A 21,598-nucleotide genomic window follows, 5' to 3' on the forward strand; every position below is an offset into this window, starting at 1 on the left:
TTATAAATATCTTTGAGAAGAGTATTAACAGGATGGTGTGGGGAGAAAGAGCTGCAAGAGGAACAGGGAAGAATCAAAGATAACTTTGATGTCAACTTTCACCAAAACAGGGAACCAGAAACTTGCAGGATAGGATTGCAGAACGTTGGCTAGGTTGGGGCCAAAAGTTTTTGGACTTGGTCAATTTGAGAAGCCTTTAGGATGTCTCCTTGGAGATATTCATCAGGTAATTAGGTGAACGGGTCTGAGGTTTAGGAGAAGGATGTCAACTAAAAATATCTGAAAGTCATCTGTATTTTAATGAATGGGGTGAGGACAGGAGAAAAGAATGATCATTTTTTTTTGGAGGTTCTACACTATTAAGGGGCTTCACCTACACTGTCTCATTTAAACCTCACAGCCACCCCATGAATTTTATGTAGGAGGAAGCTGAAGCTCCAAAACTTTACATGAAGAATTAGGACTCTATTGCAAGTAACAAAGGTAGCTCAATGAAAGATTTGTTGTCAGGATACAGGGGACTCTCAAGCACTCAAGGGCAGAGATGAGAGAGGGGAGAGTCACATTCTCTTGTTTTTTATTTTACAAAGCTCCCTTTTGCAAAGGCTGCCAGATGAGGAACAAGCAGATTGGAAAGTGGCAAGAGTAGAAACAAGGGGACCTGTGGAGCACATTTTCCTTTCTGTCGCCTCTTGCAAATCAGTCATGAAGCTAAGTTTTATTCGACGAGACTTGGCTTTGGCTTGAAACCAAAATAAAATGAGTGATCATGGAGAAAAGATGTCACCTGCTTTTTGCCAATTTTGGTCTGAAAGTTGCCAAATTCCAAGATTCATTTTCTTTGGGTAAAGCTGACTATGTATAAACTCAAATGCACAGAGTGTAGATTTTAATAGCTACACTTAGAATAATAAACATGAGTTTAAGTAGAAATTCTCTTTTTAACATTTTTATGCCAACAGATTTTCCTTCAGACTTGCTTTTCATCTGAAAGCTGGAGGAATACAGTGGAAAGAATTCCGTAGTAGGAATCATTAAAAACTGTGGTTTTGCTGCAGCTCTATTTCCTGTTTGTTGTGTAACCTAGGACAAGCAGACTCACCCTTCCTGGATTCTGAAGCGTCCTCTGTAAAATGAGAGATTTGGACTCAAGCAAGTTCTTCTCAAACTTTCATGTGCATGTGAATTTCCTGGGGATGTTGTGAAAACAGTTTCTGATTCACTAGGTCTGGGGTGGGGCCCGAGACTCTGCATTTTTTTTTTTAATTAAAAAAAGTTTTTTTTTAAATTTTTTGGCCGCTGCACAGCATTTGGGATCTTAGTTCCTCGACCAGGGATCGAGCCCGTGCCCCCTGCGGTGGAAGCATGGAGTCTTAACCACTGGACCTCCAGGGACGTCCCCTCCGCATTTCTAAGAAGCTCCCATCCTCATGGTCCATGACGACACTTTAAGTAGATCAACCTCCAAAGTGCCACTAGGCTATAAGCTTGCCAAATAAAGAAAAGCATTATGTCAACAATTGAGAACAATAAAGATTTACTTTAAAAAAAATGTTTCACATTTCTGTTTATAAAGGTAATCCATCTGATCAAAAATTTAAAAAAATTACCCAACATATAAAGCACAAGGGCTGAAAATCATCCAGAGTGAAACACCACTTGAAGTGGTGTGCTTTCTTTTTACTTGGTTACAAAGAATGCAAGGGCTAAGTCTCAGTAATCTTTTGTATGACCTTGTCTTTTAAAACCAGATAGTGAAGCTGGAAACTTTTTCCATTTGTCGCCCATCAGTCGGGCATTAATTGATTTGAATTCAGTTCCTCCTATTGGGGTAGATTTCCTCCTGCATTATATGATTTCCAGTTGCTCAGTGCCTGGATGCAAGAGGAGGGAATGAATGACTTTCCAGGGTCATCTCTGCCAGGCTGAATGAACCTGGAGTGGTTTAGAAGAGAAAGGAGCTGAGTGAACACTGAGAACAATTTGTAAGAGGTTTAAAGAAAAATTCTGAGTTAAGATGTGTTGAGAGCTGATCAACGGACATTAATGTTTGGGGAATGACTTATTGTAATCATTATTGATCAAGGAGGAATCTTGCCTAATTCCTCTGTGTTTTCCCCAATGACAGGTAATGTTAAAGCTATTTGAAAGTACTTAGAATGATTGCAATAATAACAATATAACCATAAGAGATTATTGGTCATTAAAAACATATATGTGACACATTTGTAAGGCTCTATTAGAAATGATTGAAATATACAACTATTAAATATAAGATTAAACACTCCAAATATCAAATTGAATTTATTATTTACACTTTTTCTCTGTCACCTCAAAGCAGTAACAATTCCTAATTTAGCATACAGTGAGGTTATTATAATTACAAGTCTGTGATATGTTTATATTTTATAACTTGAGGAAAATTTCAAACTGTGTATATAGATTTATATAGATGTATCTATATTCATGTTCATAAAATAAGCCAAATGAAAAGAAAGCAAAACTATTGTCATTGTGTAGCTAACAATGTGTTAAGAGAAAAGGCTGTTGGAAATAATGTCCTTAATAACTCAGCCATCTAGCATGGCAGTGAAATACATAGTATGTAAGTTAACATTTTAGATAAATGATACTCATCATTCTAAGTACCAGAATTTAGGTTAAAAGAAACTTTTTTGAAACACATAGAATTTTACCTTTAGTAGAGGGTTCTGAAAATATTTCAGTCTTTGGGATTGAACATGTTATAATCTCCATCGATTATTCTTTGCTTCTGTCCTAAATCACCTAAGACTTTAGAAACCTTGAGTCTTTTGTTTTTAAATCATGGTCATTTTCTTTTATACAAGTTACAAATAGTCATTGTAGAAAAAATATCAAAATGCAATAAAATATAAAAAAGCAAATAAAAATCATCCCCAATGTCACTGTTGAGAAAAAACCATTAGCAGACCTAGCCCCAGCCAGGGCTCAATCCTTGGGGGGCGCTGAGGAGCAGCAGGAGGGGGGAGGGAAGGGAGTCAAGGGATGGACATCTTGTCATTTTTTTCTTTTTTTTTTCTTTGAATAAATGTCACTTTTTGAGGCAAAAGAAGGAACCGTGAACATTTTAGACACCCTTTTCTTTGGGGTAGGCGCCGTCTCTTCTCCCAAAAACACTAATCCATTTCCCTAACCTAGTCAACCTCCAAACCCCAGAGGCTCTCCCCACCCCACCTGAAATCCTCTGAAAATGATTCAGTGGGGGCTACAATGTCACTCCACCTCATTTGCTGGACCAAATCTGGAGGGAGAACCCCCAAGTTAGGTGGCCCAGGGGGTTGTCCCCAGGTGGGGGGAGTAGGGGAGAGAAAATGGTAGCCATTTTTACATTGTTTTGTATAGTATTTATTCATTCAGGAAACAAAGACAAAATTCTGAATAAAATGACTTGGAAACTGAAAAAAAAAAAAAAAACATTAGCAGTTTAGTGACCATTTTGCACACTGTGTGAGTTTCCTAGGACACAAGTCATTGGACTTTGGGCCCATCCTAGTCCAGCACAACCACGTTGTAACTAGTCATATCTGCAAAGACGCTGTTTCCAAATAAGGTCACATTCTGAGGTTCTGTGTGGAGGTGAATTTGAGGGGGACACCATTCAACCTACTACACACCTAATATAATATATATAACTATAACAAGAGGTTCATGTTTTATAGATAACTTAGTTTCTTTTTCATTTAATATATCGTCAAGTTTCCCTATGTCTTTCAAATACAGCATTTTAATTTTTATAGTGTCCTGTCATTTGAATATCACGTCATCTACCTAACTTGTTACCTCGGACATTTAGATGGTTTCCAGCCTTCACTATTATGAACAGCTCTGATGAATCTATAGATGCCCGAGTCTTTGAGGTTATCTCTGCTTATTTCTTTGGTATAATTTCTTGTGAGGTGAATTATTGGATAAAGAGTATGAACATTTGAAAAGCTTGTGATATACCTTGTTTAATTAAATTCCAGAAAGAAGGCACCAATTCACTGTCACCAGGAAGAGAGGAGCCAGCCCATCGTACAGCATCCGCTTCACAGTGTACATTATAGTTTTCTGCATGTTTGACAAGCAGACAGGCAAAGAAAGGACATCTCTTCCTTTCTACTTTTATTTTATGTGAGGTTGCATCCTTTTTGTTGTTGTTATTTAATGGCTATTTGCATATCCTTTTTATGAGTTACCAGTTTACGCCTCTTAGCTCCAACTATCAGCATCTATTTCTTGCTGTCTCACTGGTGAGTATCTGATCATTATCATCCCTTTTATAGTTTGCTGTGAATTAAGAAACTATGTAGAGGGGCTTCCCTGGTGGCACAGTGGTTAAGGATCCACCTGCCAATGCAGGGGACACGGGTTCGAGCCCTGGTCTGGGAAGATCCCACATGCCGCGGAGTAACTAAGCCCGTGTGCCACAATTACTGAGCCTGTACTCTAGAGCCCACGAGCCACAACTACTGAGCCCATGCGCCACAACTACTGAAGCCCGTGCGCCTAGAGCCCATGCTCTGCAACAAGGGAAGCCACCGCAATGAGAAGCCCACACACCGCAACGAAGAGTAGCCCCTGCTTGCTGCAAGTAGAGAAAGCCCGCGCGCAGCAACGAAGACCCAATGCAGACAAAAATAAATAAATAAATAAATTAAATAAATTTATTAAAAAAAAAGAAAGAAAGAAACTATGTAGACATACACCCCTACTTCCCTTTTCCCATTCTTTGGATCATCTCTGAACCTTGTACAGACTTCAATTACTGCCTTCATATCTTAATTGCTTACAGGCCTCTTTCTTTCCTAAGACTCTGAGGCCCTTGGGGCAAGGTCCATGTCTTACTTGTGTTTTTGTATCTTCAGCAACCAGCACAGATACTCAATACCTATTTGTTGAACTGAATTGTTAGATTTTGATCTGGAAATTTTCACAGTTCCTTGTTTAGACAGAAATAGCTAAATCAGGATATCTAAAATAAGGAGAGATTCTAAATGGGACTGAGTAAAGTGCATAGGGTTTAATTCTTGAAGGTTGTATTTCCACTTTAAATTTTTAGAAGTAGTGTTTTTTCCTCCCATATTTCTCAGCTGTATTTCTAAGGTAATTGAGACTGTGAGTAACATCATCTAAATAGGTAAAGTGTTACTGTAGCAAAAATAAGCATAATAATAACAATAATCTTAAAAGGGAACCCTCTTGCACCGTTGGTGGGAATGTAAATTGTAAACAGCCATTATGAAGAACAATATGGAGGTTCCTTAAAAAACTAAAAATAGAATTATCATATGACCCAGCAATCCCACTACTGGGCATATACCCAGAGAAAACCATAATTCAAAACGGCACATGCACCCCATTGTTCATTGCAGCACTATTTACAATAGCCAGGTCATGGAAGCAACCTAAATGCCCGTCGACAGACAAATGGATAAAGAAGATGTGGTACACATATACAATGGAATATTACTCAGCCATAAAAAGGAACGAAATTGGGTCATTTGTAGAGACGTGGATGGACCTAGAGACTGTCATACAGAGTGAGGTAAGTCAGAAAAAAAACAAATACGTATATTAACACATATATGTGGAATCTAGAAAAATGGTACAGATGCACTGGTTTGCAAGGCAGAAATAGAGACACAGATGTAGAGAACAAACATATGGACACCAAGGGGGGAAAGCCAGGTGGGGAGTGGGGAGGAGGTGGGATGAACTGGGAGATTGGGATTGACATGTATACACTGATGTGTATAAAATGGATAACTAATAAGAACCTGCTGTATAAAAAAATAAAATAAAATTCAAAAATTCAAAAAAGAACCTGATGTATAAAAAAATTAAATTAAATTAAAAAAATAATGATAATCTTAATGGAATAGACATATAATAGTATTATGATCAGAATAAGACTTGCAATTGTCAAAAATGTTTATTTCATATTGTTTCTGTTGAAATCAGTGGCTCTACTTGTAGTAAATGTAGCACAAATTTATGCAATTTGTAGATTTTGAAATTAATCCCCATTCAAAATTCAAATATGAAAAAGCATCAGTCTAACTCTACTTTAGAAGTGCTTTGAAAAACTGGAAACAAATGAATTTTAAAACATAATTTGAAAAGTTATGAGAACTCTTAAAAATTGCATTGGCTGCAAGAACTTCTTACAAACATCTTTTATAAACATGTTTACATGGTCAAATTTCTTTTCCCATGAATATTAAAATAAACCATTGCCACAAATGGGTTTTCTGTTCTGGTCCTTTTTTATGCCTTAGATGTCTTTTAACTCCATTCATGCTTTTCCCTCTCTGCATCACAGACTATCAAAACGCCGCACACCCTATAGGACCCAGTCCAAACCATGTTTGCTGAATTCTGAATGCCTTTTTTTCGTTCATCGTAACCAAAAAGAGCTCTTTCCATCCTCTCTATTTTCTCATGGCACGCTGTTTTTAGCACTTTTGTAGCTCTTAGTAATTCTGCAATACGGTCTAGTTATTTGTGAACATTTTATTTTTTTCCCTGTGGATTGTAAACATCTAAAGAACGGCGGTGAACACAGGAATCATATGTTAGTACTCAAATATTATTTGTGGCAATGGCTCTAATAAAGAACATTTGAAGGGCATACATCTTAACTGTTTGGAGGTTGAAAGTGGTTTTTAGAAATGTTGGAGACCTGGCATTTCTGGAGGTTCAACAGCCCGCCCTCTTTTAAAATTATGAGGACTCTATCTTATTATAAAGATCTGCCCAGACCCTCTCTAACACTGCGCGTGAATGCCACGTGCATGTGCTTGCGTGCGCGCGCGCGCGCGCGCGCACGGGGAATCAACCCTGATAGCTGCTTTGCTGGGAGAAAATCCATCGACCTCCAAGCCTCTGTTTCCCAGTTCTCAACATCTCAGATCGCTGGAATTTTCAGTAGTATTTTGTCGAAGGTGCTTTGGGGCTCTTCCGAGTGGAATGCAATCTCCTTTCCGCACCGCCTACCAGTGAGAGGTGAGGGGGGATTGCAGAGTGCGGGTATTTTACCAAACAAAATATGAGCCAGTTTAGGGCAATTTCCAGGTCTCAGCACAGACGGGGCTGGATCTGTCCGAGCTGAGGTTGGAGGAGCCATGTCGGCATAGGGATGCAACAGGATTCGGGAGGCGCGGCCGAAAAAGAAAGGCCACCTAGCGGGCTTTGTTTCCGATTCTGGCAGGTTCTCCGGCCAGAGATTTCAAACGTGAAGCCAGCCGAAGCACTTCCTTACACTAATTGGAAGGGGAGGGGGAGGGACTCATGTTACACCAGCTCGTATCTCCCTCCCCATAACCGCTAAATTGTAGCTTTAAAAGGAAGTGACATGGGGTGGGGAGAGACGTCAGCTGAGGACCACTTTTTTTTTTTTTTTTTTCGAAGAGTCCACCCCATGGGTGGAGTCTCGCTTTTTCTTTCCAGTGTTGGCTGACTTACAGCTCCTATAAACTAGTGGCAATTTCTGCACCCCAGCCTGCTCCCTTTCAGTTTCTGATTTCTAAGTCCATGTGTCCAGGGCTGCCAGAAAGGAGGTATGTGCCGTTCGTGCTATTTCCAGGCGACTTCACCTCTGGGCGTGGCGGATGTTTGCGCCCCTCTCTCTATCACCCTTATTCTCTCCTGGGCTGGATTTCATTAAAACCTCTGAAAGGGGTAGGTAAGAAAGAGGAGGCGAGGAAGGCGGAGAAGGAAGTGAGGCGACAGTGGGAACGTGGAGGGGCAGCCGTGGAAGGCGGCGGGGGCTTTGCTGCCGCACAAGGAGCGTTTCTTTGTGCTCAGCTGGGGGGGGAGCTGCCTGTCCGCGCTGTGATTTCGAGCTGCCGCGCTGGGGTTCATTTCCCCCTGCCCAGCCGCCCCCCCCCCCCCCCCCCGCCTCGGGTGAAAGAGTTTTCTCTGCAATAGACGAAGCCGGGGAGAAGGTTCCTGTTACCGATCGGTCTCTTTTGTGTCATGCAACATGTTCTTCCGTCTCTGCCGTTTCTATGGCAACCACAAAAATACTACCCCAAGTGCAGCCCCGATATCCATTGCTTTATTTGTGATTGCTGCGCGTCGGCTGCTTTCCGCGCTGGTTCTCGCCCAGGCTCTTCAGAGGCAACCTGGCTTCGCGGCTACCCCTCCTCACCCCCGCTTTGGTTTTTCCCTATCACCGGAGGGCTGGGGGAGGGGAGTTGTCAAGGAAACGGGCATTTGTAATTACCTCTTTATTTACTGAATTTTCAGCCTATGACTTTCCTCATCATCTCTGGGAATTAGAAAAAGGAATGATTTGATGTTTATGTAGGTCTTCAGTTTCCGGTCTTTTTTGAAAACCTAAACTGTTCTCAAGACGTGATATTAATCCTGTGATCAAACTAAGTGGCGGGGGGGCGGGGAAGAGCACTTCTCTAGAGGAGGTGAGATCCTTGGAAAAAGTTGTAGAGGGTGTTTGAGAATTCACACTGACGTTATTGTCTGCCCAGGTCTGCCTAAAAGTCTGAATGTTTAAAAGAGGGGTCTTTGCTGTAGTCTGAACTTACTTAGCACACAATCCAAGTTCAACAAGTATAAATGAGTAACAAATGGTAACTACGAGCAGGATTCTGTTTTTCGGGCATCTTCCTAATACGGATCAGCTGTCCACTCTCCTTAAGGTGAGGGTCCATAGACCTTCTCTTTTTTAAAACTGGGACGAGATGAACCCAGCTGTGATTGTTAGTCAAGCATCCTCAGTTGGGAAAAAAAAAAAAAAAAGATATCATGAGATAAGGAAGAAAGTGTGTGTCTGCGGTGTGTATGTGTATCTGATGTGTGTGTATGTGTGTGTGATGTGTGGTGTGGGTGTGTGTAGTTGGGCAGGGAAACTACTGAATCTTCTAAGTATCCTCTATGGAGAGAAAAAGAGTTGATATTCAGGAAAAATATAAAACATGAGAGAAAAAAAGTATCATCTACATAGTATTATTAAGCAAAGTTAAATGTAATTAAAATCAAGTGACACATCTGTTGAACAGACATAGTCCAAATGGGCTTATTAGCAGGTAGGAGTCAAATTGATGCTTTTATTCAGTGCATCTGAGGAGATGTTTGACAACAGACACCATTCTTCTAATGGGCATCCTGAATTACCAAATTAGGCTTTATAGGACGGATCGATAGTAATCTCACCCTTGATTCTTAAAATTATCTGTAGTTTTGGATAAAGATTTGTGAAGGTGGCTTAGCCTTCACAATGCCTTTCCCCTATAAAGCCAAAAGCATCACTTAGAAACCTCAGAGTAACCCTTCCACAGGGAAGCAGGAAGAAGGGGTGGTTTAATGAGGTTCTGCTTGCCAAGATCTTTATCTCAACATGCTGTTGTCTATGACTTATAAAACTTTTTATAGTGCAAGAGGTCTTAAGTATTTCAGATACAAAAGTTATCTAAAAAGGGGGCTAAACAGCATGGCACAAAACTAACGGGAGGTTAAGTAAAGACAAGAGAACTAGTTAAAAAAGTCATAAAACACAGAAAAGTGTCATTAAAAAATATGACTATTGTTTTGGAAAGCACATGTTAGTACATATAAACAGTTGTAGGTTTATAGGTTTGCGATGTTTGCAAAGTGTGGAAACTAGTCAGACTAAGTTACTGTTTTTCCAGCCTGAGATGGTCCTCAAGGATGTAGACTTGACTACATGACCCATCTGTGGAGCAGATGGAAAGTGTGGAAGTCAAGTGTGTGGTGCGAATACTCTTGAGTTTCCACATCTAGGAGTTTCACAGCAAAAAGCCTTGTAAGATGGAGTTCAAAGGAAAAGTAGCAAGAATTGTTTGGAATTTCAGCCAAAAAAAGGGAAATCACTGTCCTATGATCGGACCCTGAGTAGAAGTTAAAAACATAATGAACAGTCTTGAGCCGGGGAGGGTCAGTGGAGCTATAGATGCAAAGCAAATTCTGGGTCCAGTGAAAGAGGCTGGATGGAGGTGATGCTGAGGAAATAACTGGTGAAGCTGGAGTCAGTCACCATCGTGTTGGGATTTCATGGCTCTGAACCATGTGCTGTCAAGTTTGTGAAGAAAACAGAAGTGGTGGTCTGTGCTCTCAAGTTTAAAATCCTCCAAACAGGGGTGACAAAGTGTGTAGATGGGCACAGAGCTGGAGAGAAGGAGGCGGGGCAAGAGGGAAATGAGAAGCGAGATGCCGTGAGTCTGGGAAGAAGTAGAGGATGGCGACATTGAAGGTTTGAAGGGGAGGGGACAGACGATTCAAGGGGAAGAGGCAAAGGTGTCTCAGGTAACAGGGACAGATGGTGAGACATGGGTCCTGGTTCATGGTTCTTGTCCAAAGCAGGAAGAAGTCCATCTTTAGTATGGAAATAGCCCAGGAGCAGTCTGTGCTGGTGGAAAGAACTAGTAGGGATTCAGGGACAGAATTTTGTTTAACCCAGAACGAGACTGGTAGAAAAGAAGGACTATGTACGTAGGAGGCAGAATCCTTCGTAATTCAGTTATTCTTGAGTTGAAGCTCTAAGAACTGCAATCAGACTTAAATCAGACTTTAAACAAGTCAGAAATTTGGAAGCGGGAACTCCGCACGCACCCACAACGTCATTCTAATAATACCGACCATTGCTGTTGCTTTAAATTGTGGGGTGCTCAGATGAGCATTTGGCAGACTTACTATGTTTTGTGCAATCTGCTGTGTTCTGAAAAGGAGGTCTAGTGGGTATGGGGAGACACTGTGTTCACAGTTCTGAAAGGTTTTTGATGCCTAAATGTTCATATGTAATCACGCCGGGCTTAAAAACTATCTCACATCACCCAGAACCTGGGCAACTCTAATTCAATAATCTTTGTCCCAGGACAGAATCCATTTGGAAAGTTTTGGAACTCGGAAATTTGGCTTCATGTATGGACCAGGGAGAATCACTGCTAAGGTTCTGGGAAAGAGGAAGCGTAAATCATGAACTTGTTCTTTTAATAGTATTTCTTGTGCGTTTATTATGTGCCGAGTGCTGTGGACACACTGTGAGCAAAACCGCATACAGTGTAAATAGCTAGTTTTCAAATACCCGAAGGGTTTTTAAGGGAGATACTGTGACTGGCTGATCTCCATTCTCTTCTAATGACTGAATAAGAGGAAGTATTTTAAAACAAGAGCAATTTTTTGGTGAACGTTATCATGGAACAATCTATCTAACCTGTCTTTCTTTATTTTTCAAGACGTGTTCCACAAAGATTTTCTACTTGTGTTTGTTTTTGTTCCTCCAGTGTGGTTTGCTTTACTTCTTCCTTTCACCTTTAGTCCTACCTTTCAGTCACCATTCATTCATTCATTCATTCATATATCATCCATCCACCCATTTACTCATTCACTCAACAAATGATATCAGTATCATGTGTCAGGTACTATTTATTATGGATATAGCAATAAATGGGAAACTATTTCTTCCCTAAAAAAGCTCAGGAACTATCAGAGAGACAGATGTAGAAACAGCCCCTTAAACCAGGGCGTATTGTTCTTTTTTTTTTTTTTTAATTAAACTATAGTTGATTTACAATATTGTGTTAGTTTCAGGTGTACAGCTTCAGATTCTTTTCCATTATAGGTTATACAAGGTATTGAACATAGTTCCATGTACTATGCAGGAAATCCTTGTTTATCTGTTTTATATATAGTTGTGTGTATCTATTAATCCCGTGTTTAAAATTTTTTCCTCCCCCTCCCCTTTCCCTTTTGGTAACCATAAATTTGTTTTCTATGTCTGTGAATCTGTTTCTGTTTTGTAAATAAGTTAATTTTTATTATTTTTTTAGATTCCACAAATCAGTGATGTCATATAATGCTTGTCTTTCTCTGCCTGACTTACTTCACTTAGTATGATAATCTCTAGGTCCGTCTGTTTTGCTGCAAATGGCAATATTTCACTCTTTTGAATGGCTGAGTAATATTCCACTGTGTAATATACAGGGGTAATTGTTTTTGATTGAAGCATCTGTTGGCTAATGGCACCAGATGCTTCTTTCATTGAACCATTTTATACATAGATTGTTCTGGGCAGAGAGGGAGAGAGTGCTTAGCAGTTGACTGTTCATCTTATAACTTTCTTGTCTCTTCCTTCATTGGTTGAGCTTATGTTTGATGTCAGTAAACATTTGTTGATTAACGATATGGAAAAAGTGAGGTTTTGACCCTGGGGACACAGAGGCACAGAGGGTAGAAGGCTTGTAAATTCTCTTCCTGAAAAATACAAACTGAGTGAGATAATCTCTCAAAGTTCCCTCAGAGTGAGTTACCTGTAGACTCTGTGGGACTATAGGTCCCTCCAGATGGACTCAAAATATAACATTTTAAAAAGACAGACTCCCAACTGCATCCAAATTATATGCCCATTGGTTTACTAGCTAATCCTCTTGCCATTAGATTTCCCATAAGATGTTGCAAGTCTATGTCTTGTTCGACAAAAGCAAGTGGGTTTCAACACTTTAAATCTAAATACCCCAAATAAATAATGTTAAAACCTTGTTGCAACACTTCCTGTTTGTATTTCCTGCTGTCGTGCAGCTCCTCTCAGCAGCACTGTCTGACCCCACGTGATTTCTACCTTCAGCAGGAAATTATATGGGCAACCTAACCAAGTTCATCCGGAATGCCCCGCCTCCGGTGCCCGCCTGACCTTCAGAGAAAAAACGTTTAGCAAACGTTTGTTTTTTGTTTTTTTGTTTTTTTTAAACATCTTTATTGAAGTATAATTGCTTTACAATGGTGTGTTAGTTTCTGCTTTATAACAAAGTGAATCAGTTATACATATACATATGTTCCCATATCTCTTCCCTCTTGCATCTCCCTCCCTCCCACCCTCCCTATCCCACCCCTCTAGGTGGTCACAAAGCAGCGAGCTGATCTCCCTGTGCTATGTGGCTGCTTCCCACTAGCTATCTATTTTACATTTGGTAGTGTATATATGTCCATGACACTCTCTCACCCTGTCACATCTCACCCCTCCCCCTCCCCATATCCTCAAGTCCATTCTCTAGTAGGTCTGTGTCTTTATTCCCGTCTTGCCACTAGGTTCTTCATGACCTTTTTTTTTTTTCCTTAGATTCCATATATATGTGTTAGCATACAGTATTTGTTTTTCTCTTTCTGACTTACTTCACTCTGTATGACAGATTCTAACTCCATCCACCTCATTACAAATACCTCCATTTCATTTCTTTTTATAGCTGAGTAATATTCCATTGTATATACGTGCCACATCTTCTTTATCCATTCATCTGTCAATGGACACTTAGGTTGCTTCCATGTCCTGGCTATTGTAAATAGAGCTGCAATGAACATTTTGGTACATGACTCTTTTTGAATTATGGTTTTCTCAGGGTATATGCCCAGTAGTGGGATTGCTGGGTCGTGTGGTAGTGTTATTTTGATTGTGGATGAGATCAGCTTCTCCCTTCAGCAGGAAGTTGTTTCAATCTCTCCCCTCTGACCTTGGGTCACACATGATGGCTATTTCATGGTCATTTCTATGTAGGATCCAACAAGAGAAGAGGCACATTGTGTACTTCATGGTAGTTTGAAACCGGACACTGAAATTCCTGCAGGAGATTATTCCTCAGCCTGGGGAATGACAGGTAACTTGTAGAAGCCATCAGGGACGCTGAGGTGACTGGCCAACCTGTAGGATATATATGAGAATGATAGCAGCCCACCTGTGCTGAGGGCACCCTATGGGCAAGTCTATTACACAGACCTCACATTTATTCATTCCCTTTATCCTCATAACAAACGAGCAGGTTAAAACTGTTATCAATTTGCATTTTAGATAAAGAAAGTAAAGTTGAGAGAGAGTAAGTTACTCCCCTAATACCATAATAAGTAACAGAGCTGAGATTGGACCCAAGACCATGGTACCCCACCACTGACCCCCTATTTCCATGGTATCGTATTTATGCATCTATGCCCCGGCCAGCCCAGTGCCTGGGACATAGACACACAGTATTTCTACAGTTGTGAACAGCTCTCTACCGTATGGACCTTCCCTTGCATGCCTTCCATCCTACGTTTTAGGAGCTTCAGAAATTTTGGAAGAGAGAGTAGTATTTTAGAACTTGGGCGGGTGTGGGGGGGAACTAATAGCCATACTTCTAAGACAAGCTACTCTAATAGTTTTCAGGGGGCTTTATTATTTTGTTGTGGTTTAGCCAGAAAGGTGATACGGTGGGGGAAGGGAACAGGTCCTGTGATTAAAACATCTGAGTGACAGTGCAATTCATACATCAAATTAAATATGAACTGTTCGCAAAACCAATTTATAACCAAGGATTGAACTTTGCCTAGAAGTTGCTGTTAAGGATATCTGCTATTGCTGCTCTCAGTGGTTCCCAAGGCCATGGGTAGATGGAGTCAGCGTTTCTTGTCTGTTGTTGATTGTTAACAGATCAATTAGCAAGTTTAAAGGCAGAGTGTTATCTGAAAAGATACCACCAGTGCTTATCTTAGACAGACTTTGAAATGAGAATGGGAGAAATGCATTGAGTGAAGTTTGGTCTTTTTCCCATCTCTGTCAGCTCCCTCCTGAGCTGTCACCTCTCTGTGGGCAGAGGTTAACCCAGGCTGATGAAATTTTAAAGAGTCTGTCCATACCTAGCACTTCTTCCCAGGATGCTGCAGCCGTCAACACACAATCAATGCCATCATCTGAAACCTCCCCTTTCCTCTCTCCTTTGCTGTGGGGCAGGGTAGGTTGAAAGGAGACGTGGTGGGTAGCTTCCTTCCCAAATGTGTGTCACCCTTTGGGCCTGTCTCCCAAATCTCTGGCCTCTGCTGTCTTGACATTCTTCCTCTATCCCGTTCATTCTTCCTAAAAGTCACTCTTTCCAGATGCTATTACATTATAGACAATTCTTTACAGTTCTAGCCTCATGACTGCACTGGGGGCTTCTCATGAAAGTTTCTAGCACAGAGCAGCACACCTGGCACTGAATGGGTGCTGTAGCCTAGACAAAATAAAAGTGTGCACAAGAGATCCAGGGTCAGATATGCCTGATCTGATGCCTTCCAGCCAGGTCCTCCCAGGTTGACATTCCTTTAGGGCAAGTTTTTTTTTTTTTGAATTTTATTTTATTTATTTTTTTATACAGCAGGTTCTTATTAGCCATCAGTTTTATACACATCAGTGTATACATGTCAATCCCAATCTCCCAATTCATCCCACCTCACCCCCACCCCCACCCCCGGCCCCCCCCGTAGGGCAAGTTCTTAATCTCAGCACTGTTGACATTTTGGGCCAGATAAGTCTGTCGTGGGGCCATCCTGTGCGTTCCTGGCCTCCATCGTCTAGATGCCACCACCACCCCAACTGTGACAGCCAAAAATGCCCCAGACTCTGCCAAATGTCCCCTGGAAGGGTGAAGTCACCTGCACTTGAGAACCACTGCTTTGGGGAATTGCCACGTCTGAGCTCACGTGGTCAGCTCCCCCATCCAAGCAAACGCGTCCCTCAGGATTAACCTGTACTCCCCAGGTTTACAGACATGAGTCCAAACCAAAGGTGCAATTCATTCACTGAAATTAATAAATAGACAGGAATTGGAAAATAATAATAAAATAACTGAAAGGCAGACCTGTAACTGGAATGTATTCAAAGTTTAGTGCCCTTTCTCTGGCAAACCTGCTGCAGTCACCTTGTAACCCGAGGCGGCAGGGAGGGAGCTGGGCGGGGCTGGGTGGGCGGACAGTATCTCAGAACTGTTTAGGGAGTCCCTGCCCGTGGGCCTGGCCGGGCACGATGGATTAACATATCTATAGAAAGATTGGGAGCTGCTCAGCATAACTGACGTCACCTTTGCTGGGATTTGCTGATTTACCCCATTTCCTGGGTCTACACAGGGAACCACGTGCTCCATGCCCAGGTCTCACTAGTAATCGCTTGTCTCTGGAGCACAGACCTCCAGCTGTGGTGGGTGTTTCCAGCCTCTCCCTCCTTCTGGTCTCTGGTCTCCAGCGCTTCCCACTGGGTTGGAGGCCAGCTTCCCTGTTCGTCCTGGACCCCCCTGCTTCAGGTAAGGCCCGCTCCCCAGCCCCATGCCTGGGGCTCACGTGGTGTCTAGTCTCTGCCCTGTCCCTTCTTTTTGTCTGCCCTTCTCCCTCCTCCCTTCCAGGACCTGAAAGATGGGAGTGAGTGGGGTGAGTCTGTTATTCCCACGCCCCACACAATTCCAGAATCTTCTTACAGCGTTTCTGAATCCTTGTGTCCAGCCTATTATTGGCTGGGCACTGAGGGTACACGGATGAGCCAGACAGGGTCACTGCCTGGAGGACAGGACAGAAACCTCAGTGGATCATTTTAACGCGCTGGCGGGAGAGCGCAGAGCGCTGTGGGAGCATAGAAAGGGGGGCCCCTGATCCCCCATCCAGTCTGGGGCTTCAGAAGTGCTTCCTAGAAGCCGGGTGCTAATGCTGGGGTGCTCTGTTTACAGAGGGGCAGGATGTGAATCAGGAAGTGATCAGAGACGAGAGTGTGCCAGGTGGTGAAGGGGCCTGGACGGCAGGGACAGTGAGGTGGGGGACACCCCGTTCCTTGGACCCTGTGAACTGATCTGGCTGTCATCGTAGGCAGGGAGAGCCCCGTCAGGCTGGTGCCTTGGTCCAGGAGACCAAGGTGGAGGCCAGGCCTGGGAGGACGTTGCAGAAAGAGCCGGGCTGAGAACTCCGGGAGATGGAGCCCCAGGATTTTGTAATGGGTTGTACAGAGGGCCTCTTTGATGCTCTGGGATAGTAAATACAGAAAGAAACCTTTCCTGTAATACTCTTCCCAAAGGGTCACCTCTATTATGCTTTGTAATGTAGTCATTTATGCACTTTAATAATATCAACCCCCCTTATTCAGCATTTACTACTGTGTTGTGTGCTCTGCCTGGCCGATCCCATTTTGTCCTTATCCAGCCTTGTGGGTTGTGAATTCTTTTCTCTAGACTGACTTGAAACTGAGGCATAGAGTGGTTAGCTAGCTTTCCTGAGTCACAGAGCTAGCAATACCTGTGGGTGGAGCAAAGACTGTGACTTTTGATCAAAGAAAGAATTATAAAAGCATCTTATTTACTTATATAATGTATTCTTTCCCACCGTTTCCCTGGATCTTCTTTTAGGGGGAAAGGATTTCCATAGCTTCAAAATGTTCAGAAATTCATCTTAACCTCCCAACTCATGCGGAAGTTTAAGAAGTTACTTAAGACCAAACAATATAATGAAAGTTTCATGGTGTCTCTAAAATCCTCATTTGACCTCCATTCCTAGAGGAATAATAGAGTTAACATTTAAGGGAAACAGAGAGAGAGGACCACAGAGATATTTTAGGTGTGCCTGATTATTTTAATTATTTATGTTGGTTCCAATTTTAGCCAGATTGGCACTTCCTCCTTTCTCCCACTGGTTCTGTCTTCTGAAACGGCTGAACTGTGATTTGTCTTTAAGACAGTCTGGTTTAAAAAGCTTCCCTCTGGCCTGATTCCCCAGAGAAGACGTACCTTCTGTGCTTTGCAAGGCTGGGAGCTCGCTGTGTCCTGTGGGTGCTGGGCGGGCCCTGAGCTGCAGTTTCCTAATGAGCACGTGACATAACCTTGCCTGCTTCTCTGGGCAGGGAGAGGATTCTCCTGGCGGTCAAGGTGTCCTGCCCTTGTCAAAGGCCACAGGAACGTTTCATTAATGAGAGTCCGGAGACTACCAGGCCCCCTTCTCTAGCCGCTCTCTGCTGTGCCTAGTAGACTGGCAGCCTTTAGGACCACAGCGAGCAGCGTGGCATAAGGGGGAGCAGGACTGTGCCACGGAGCCTGGCTTCGGCCCCAGCTGTGGCCACCTGCTTACTCTCTGTGGGACCTTGGGCTCCTTGAAACCAGGGACTGTCTTAGTCTGTGCTGTCCCCTGGCACTGGCAAGTGGCCTGGCACATCCTGGGTCCTCGTTTCCCGATCCCACTAAGGAGGAGTCCAGGGTGGATGGAAATTCTTCAGCCACCTCATCCTGGGGCCATCTGGGGCATGTGCCAGCTGCAGGGTAAACTGGGCCCAGCTCACTCAAGCATCAGTTTTGCCAGAAGATCCAAGGGAAAAGAATTTTTAAAAAGAAAACAAACATGGACATGCCATGACATAACGCAAAATTTACATGAACTTTTAAGACAATACAGCAGACTTTTCAGGCCGGGTTGTTTGGATGGCTTTAGGCCATAGCTCCAGACCCTTCACAGTTGGTTTCCTCTGCTGAAGGGAATATTTCTGTGGACATTTTTGAGAAGAAAACACTGAGCTGGATAATCTCTAGCTGACTGTGGGAAGGAACAGTCCTTTCCCTTCCCCTGCTTCCTACTCTCTCCAGTGGTGAGTCTTGGGGATGGGATGGGATGGGGCCGGGCCTGAGTAATCCCTGAGAATTTACCCACCTTGACTGTTTTCTTCTCTGTGTCTGTCTGCTCCTGAAGGTCTAACTGATGGAAGGTTGCTTGGATCTTGCCCTTTTCGTCTCTGGTCACCCACCTTTTGTGCCCTCCCTCCCTTGATAATGGAGTAATAGCTTCTCTGGATGAGCCCACCCCTTGTTCTTTTCTTTCTGATCTCTTCCTCTCCCAGTACCTTGACTATCTCTTGGACAAGGAGTCAACTCTTATTGCTGGCTGATATCTGTTATCTTATCGTCTTGGGGTGAGTTATCTCCCTGTTCTCATAAAACCTTCCTGCATGGGGTTATCTTTTGAAATCTGACCGAAACAGTCAGGCAGGTAAAATTTGCCAATTCAGATACTAGCAAGCTATCATAAAGGTACCCCTCACTCGAAGGGTCTCACATTCTCCAGAATAACCTCACCCAAACCTCCTGCGTGAAATGAAAAGCTTGGATAGAGCTCATTGTAAGAGATGGAAAGAGAGCCCAATACCTAACTACCCCAATAAACCACTTTTTTTTTTTTTCCTTTACAGTAAGACGTTGGAGGAAAAAAAATCTGAGCTATGGACTTTGCCCAGGCACAAGCAAACCAAGTGTTTTTTTTAATGTATTAGAGAATAATAAGGAAGAAGGGTGGGCCTCTTTTGTGTGTGTGTGTTTGTGTGTGTGTGTGTGTACATGCTCTTTTTAAAATCATGTTATTAAGTGCATATATGAAGTGTCACTTGACCCAACATTTCATAATAATCTTTTTTTTTACTTTTTGGCCACGCCCCTCGGCATGTGGGATCTTAGTTCCCCAACCAGGGATTGAATCCGTGCTCCCTGCGTTGGAAGTGTGGAGTCTTAACCACTGGACTGCCAGGGAAGTCCCCATAGTAATCATTTGAAAATGGAAATAGTGCTGTCAAATTATCAAGGTGCTATGGGGTCTGTGCATTAGAAGTACTACCATCTATTCCAGGGAAATTCACATTAGAGTATTTGTGTCACACAGGCGATGGGATTGGCATTCTGGGGGGAAAGTGGAGAAGAGGTACTCTCTGACCACAGGAAGTTTATCTAATTCAGATTAAACCAAAAGTCTGCTGAAACATATCCCATTTAAGAGATGGTAACATATCCAGCCATGTGGAACGCAGCCCCAGATCTGAAATACAAAGTGAGAAACATTATTGTCAGAAGCCTGTGTACTTCATTTAGGCTTAATCTGATTTTTCCGGAAACCTACTTAGCACGCAAAACACTGAAATGACTGGCTTAACAAGCTTGGTTCTCTGTTTTCCTGGGTAAATGGTAAAAAAGCAGCAATTGATGGCAGGGCAGGAAAAGAAAGAACGGGGAACTAAAAAGATGACTACTGGTTGAGACTCACGGATGAACAGCAGAGCCATGGTCCTGAGCTGCCCGTGTTGTCCCCAGTGGACTTCATTTCTTAAGGCAGGAGAGTCCAGGTGACACTGGAAAGATTGTCACCAAAACAAAAGTTCTGTCAGTTTTACCTTTTGGCAACTTTAGTTACACATTTTAGCTTTCCAGAAAGTTCCTTCATTCAGAACATGTCTCTGGCTGACCCAGGTGAGGGAGGAGATTGCTGTAGTGGGGGTCACGGTGGCCTGCAGGCTGCTCCCGGCTTGGCCCTCGTTTCAGAAGCTGCGCTCTGAGCTGGCCTTCCAAGCACGAAGTGGAGTCTTTGGCATTAAAACAGAAGCAGGAGGGGGTTTAATCAAAGACAGGAGGAGTGAGCTGACGTGGAGCTGCGGAGCTGCCGGTGGAGGTCTTGGTGACCTGTGCAAACACTTGGTCTTTAACGCAGAGTCAGGGGACCAGCCACGGCTCCTGTGAAGGGAGGAAGCGGCTGCTGTGGCGAAGGGGCCGCGTCTCATTCCCTGAGTCCAGGGCTCGGTGGCAGCGTCTCGGCTGCGGGCTCAGCCTGCCTCTTCGTTAGAATCACCTGCCTTGGACCGGCTGGTCGAGTCACTGGTTCCTCGTTTTTGCTTTTAAGTTTTCTAGGTGTTTCCAATGGGCTGGGAGAACTTGGACCACTGATGGAAGGCGGGTGACTAGCAGGAAAGTGATGGGACAAAAGGAAAGTCAGAGCCATGACAAAGGCAGTGGTGATGGTGATGGTGATGGTGATGGTGATGGTGATGGTGATGGTGATGGTGACGGTGACGATGATGGTGACAGTGATGGTGACGATGATGGTGACGTTGACGGTGATGGTGATGACGGTGACGATGATGGTGACGATGACGGTGACGATGACGGTGATGACGACGGTGATGGTGACGATGACGGTGACGGTGATGGTGACGATGATGGTGACGATGACGGTGATGATGATGGTGATGGGGATGGTGAAGATGATGCCACATTTAAGATTACCATGTACTAGGCAGGGCTCTAGAAACAACTGATCCTCACCACAACCCCATGATGTAGGAACTATTACTGTCTCCAGTTTACAAGTGAAGGAACTGAGGTTAAGTAATTTGCCCAGGGTCAAGTAGCTGATAAAGGCAAACCAGCTCTTGGCTCCTGAGCCCCTGCTCAGGCGTGAAGGTTGCTACCTTTACACGATGGAGCCCTTCAGATACTCAGCATTCAAGGTCCCCTATTATAAGAAGGCAGCAAGAAGCCACAGGCCTCCTTCATAACTAAAGACAAAGACATAAAGAGGATAAAACCAGTGGCAGGGAAACCCCTTCTCTGATTTTGTTTTATTTTTCCCGACATTCTTGGATTTTACTTTAATGAAGTGGTGGAGTGTTAGGGTAGAAAGAGTCTGGAAGTTTCTGTCATCTCTGACCAACATATATTTCTAGAAAAGAGGTAGAGTTAATTAAATTACTGAGTTTTCCCACATCAAATACAGCTTGGAACATTACATTATTAGCTGGATTTAGGGAAAGTAAGATATCCCACCTGCCTGTTTGCTTTGTTTATGATGATGCCCTGATCTGGGCACAGGACAGCAGCCACGTTCCACTGACATGGTCGTCAAGTCACTAATACACCACAAGCTGGGCATTTCTCCGCAACATGTGCTGGACGTGACTGACTGTTCAAGTCGTTCATATTATGAATATTTACTAACTGCCTGTCGTGGCCAGGTCCCTGCTGGACTCTGGATACCAAAT

The 21,598-nt window shown here is 43.1% G+C and overlaps 1 protein-coding gene across 2 annotated transcripts in view; it reads left to right on the plus strand.

The window, feature by feature from the left end:
* The first annotated feature begins 6,973 nt into the window (after positions 1–6,973).
* Positions 6,974–21,598, plus strand: part of AGPAT4 (1-acylglycerol-3-phosphate O-acyltransferase 4) — a 110,910-nt gene continuing 96,285 nt past the window's right edge. Inside the window, exon 1 of one of the 2 annotated variants that reach the window (XM_059940868.1) lies at positions 6,974–7,029. The gene's annotated coding sequence lies outside the window, so the exon portion shown is untranslated. Of the gene's footprint in view, positions 7,030–7,456; positions 7,584–21,598 lie in introns of those variants that run through there. The other variant, XM_059940867.1, reaches the window with a different exon arrangement.

The sequence above is a fragment of the Balaenoptera ricei genome, chromosome 12, assembly GCF_028023285.1.
Source record: "Balaenoptera ricei isolate mBalRic1 chromosome 12, mBalRic1.hap2, whole genome shotgun sequence".
Classification (NCBI taxonomy): domain Eukaryota; kingdom Metazoa; phylum Chordata; class Mammalia; order Artiodactyla; family Balaenopteridae; genus Balaenoptera; species Balaenoptera ricei.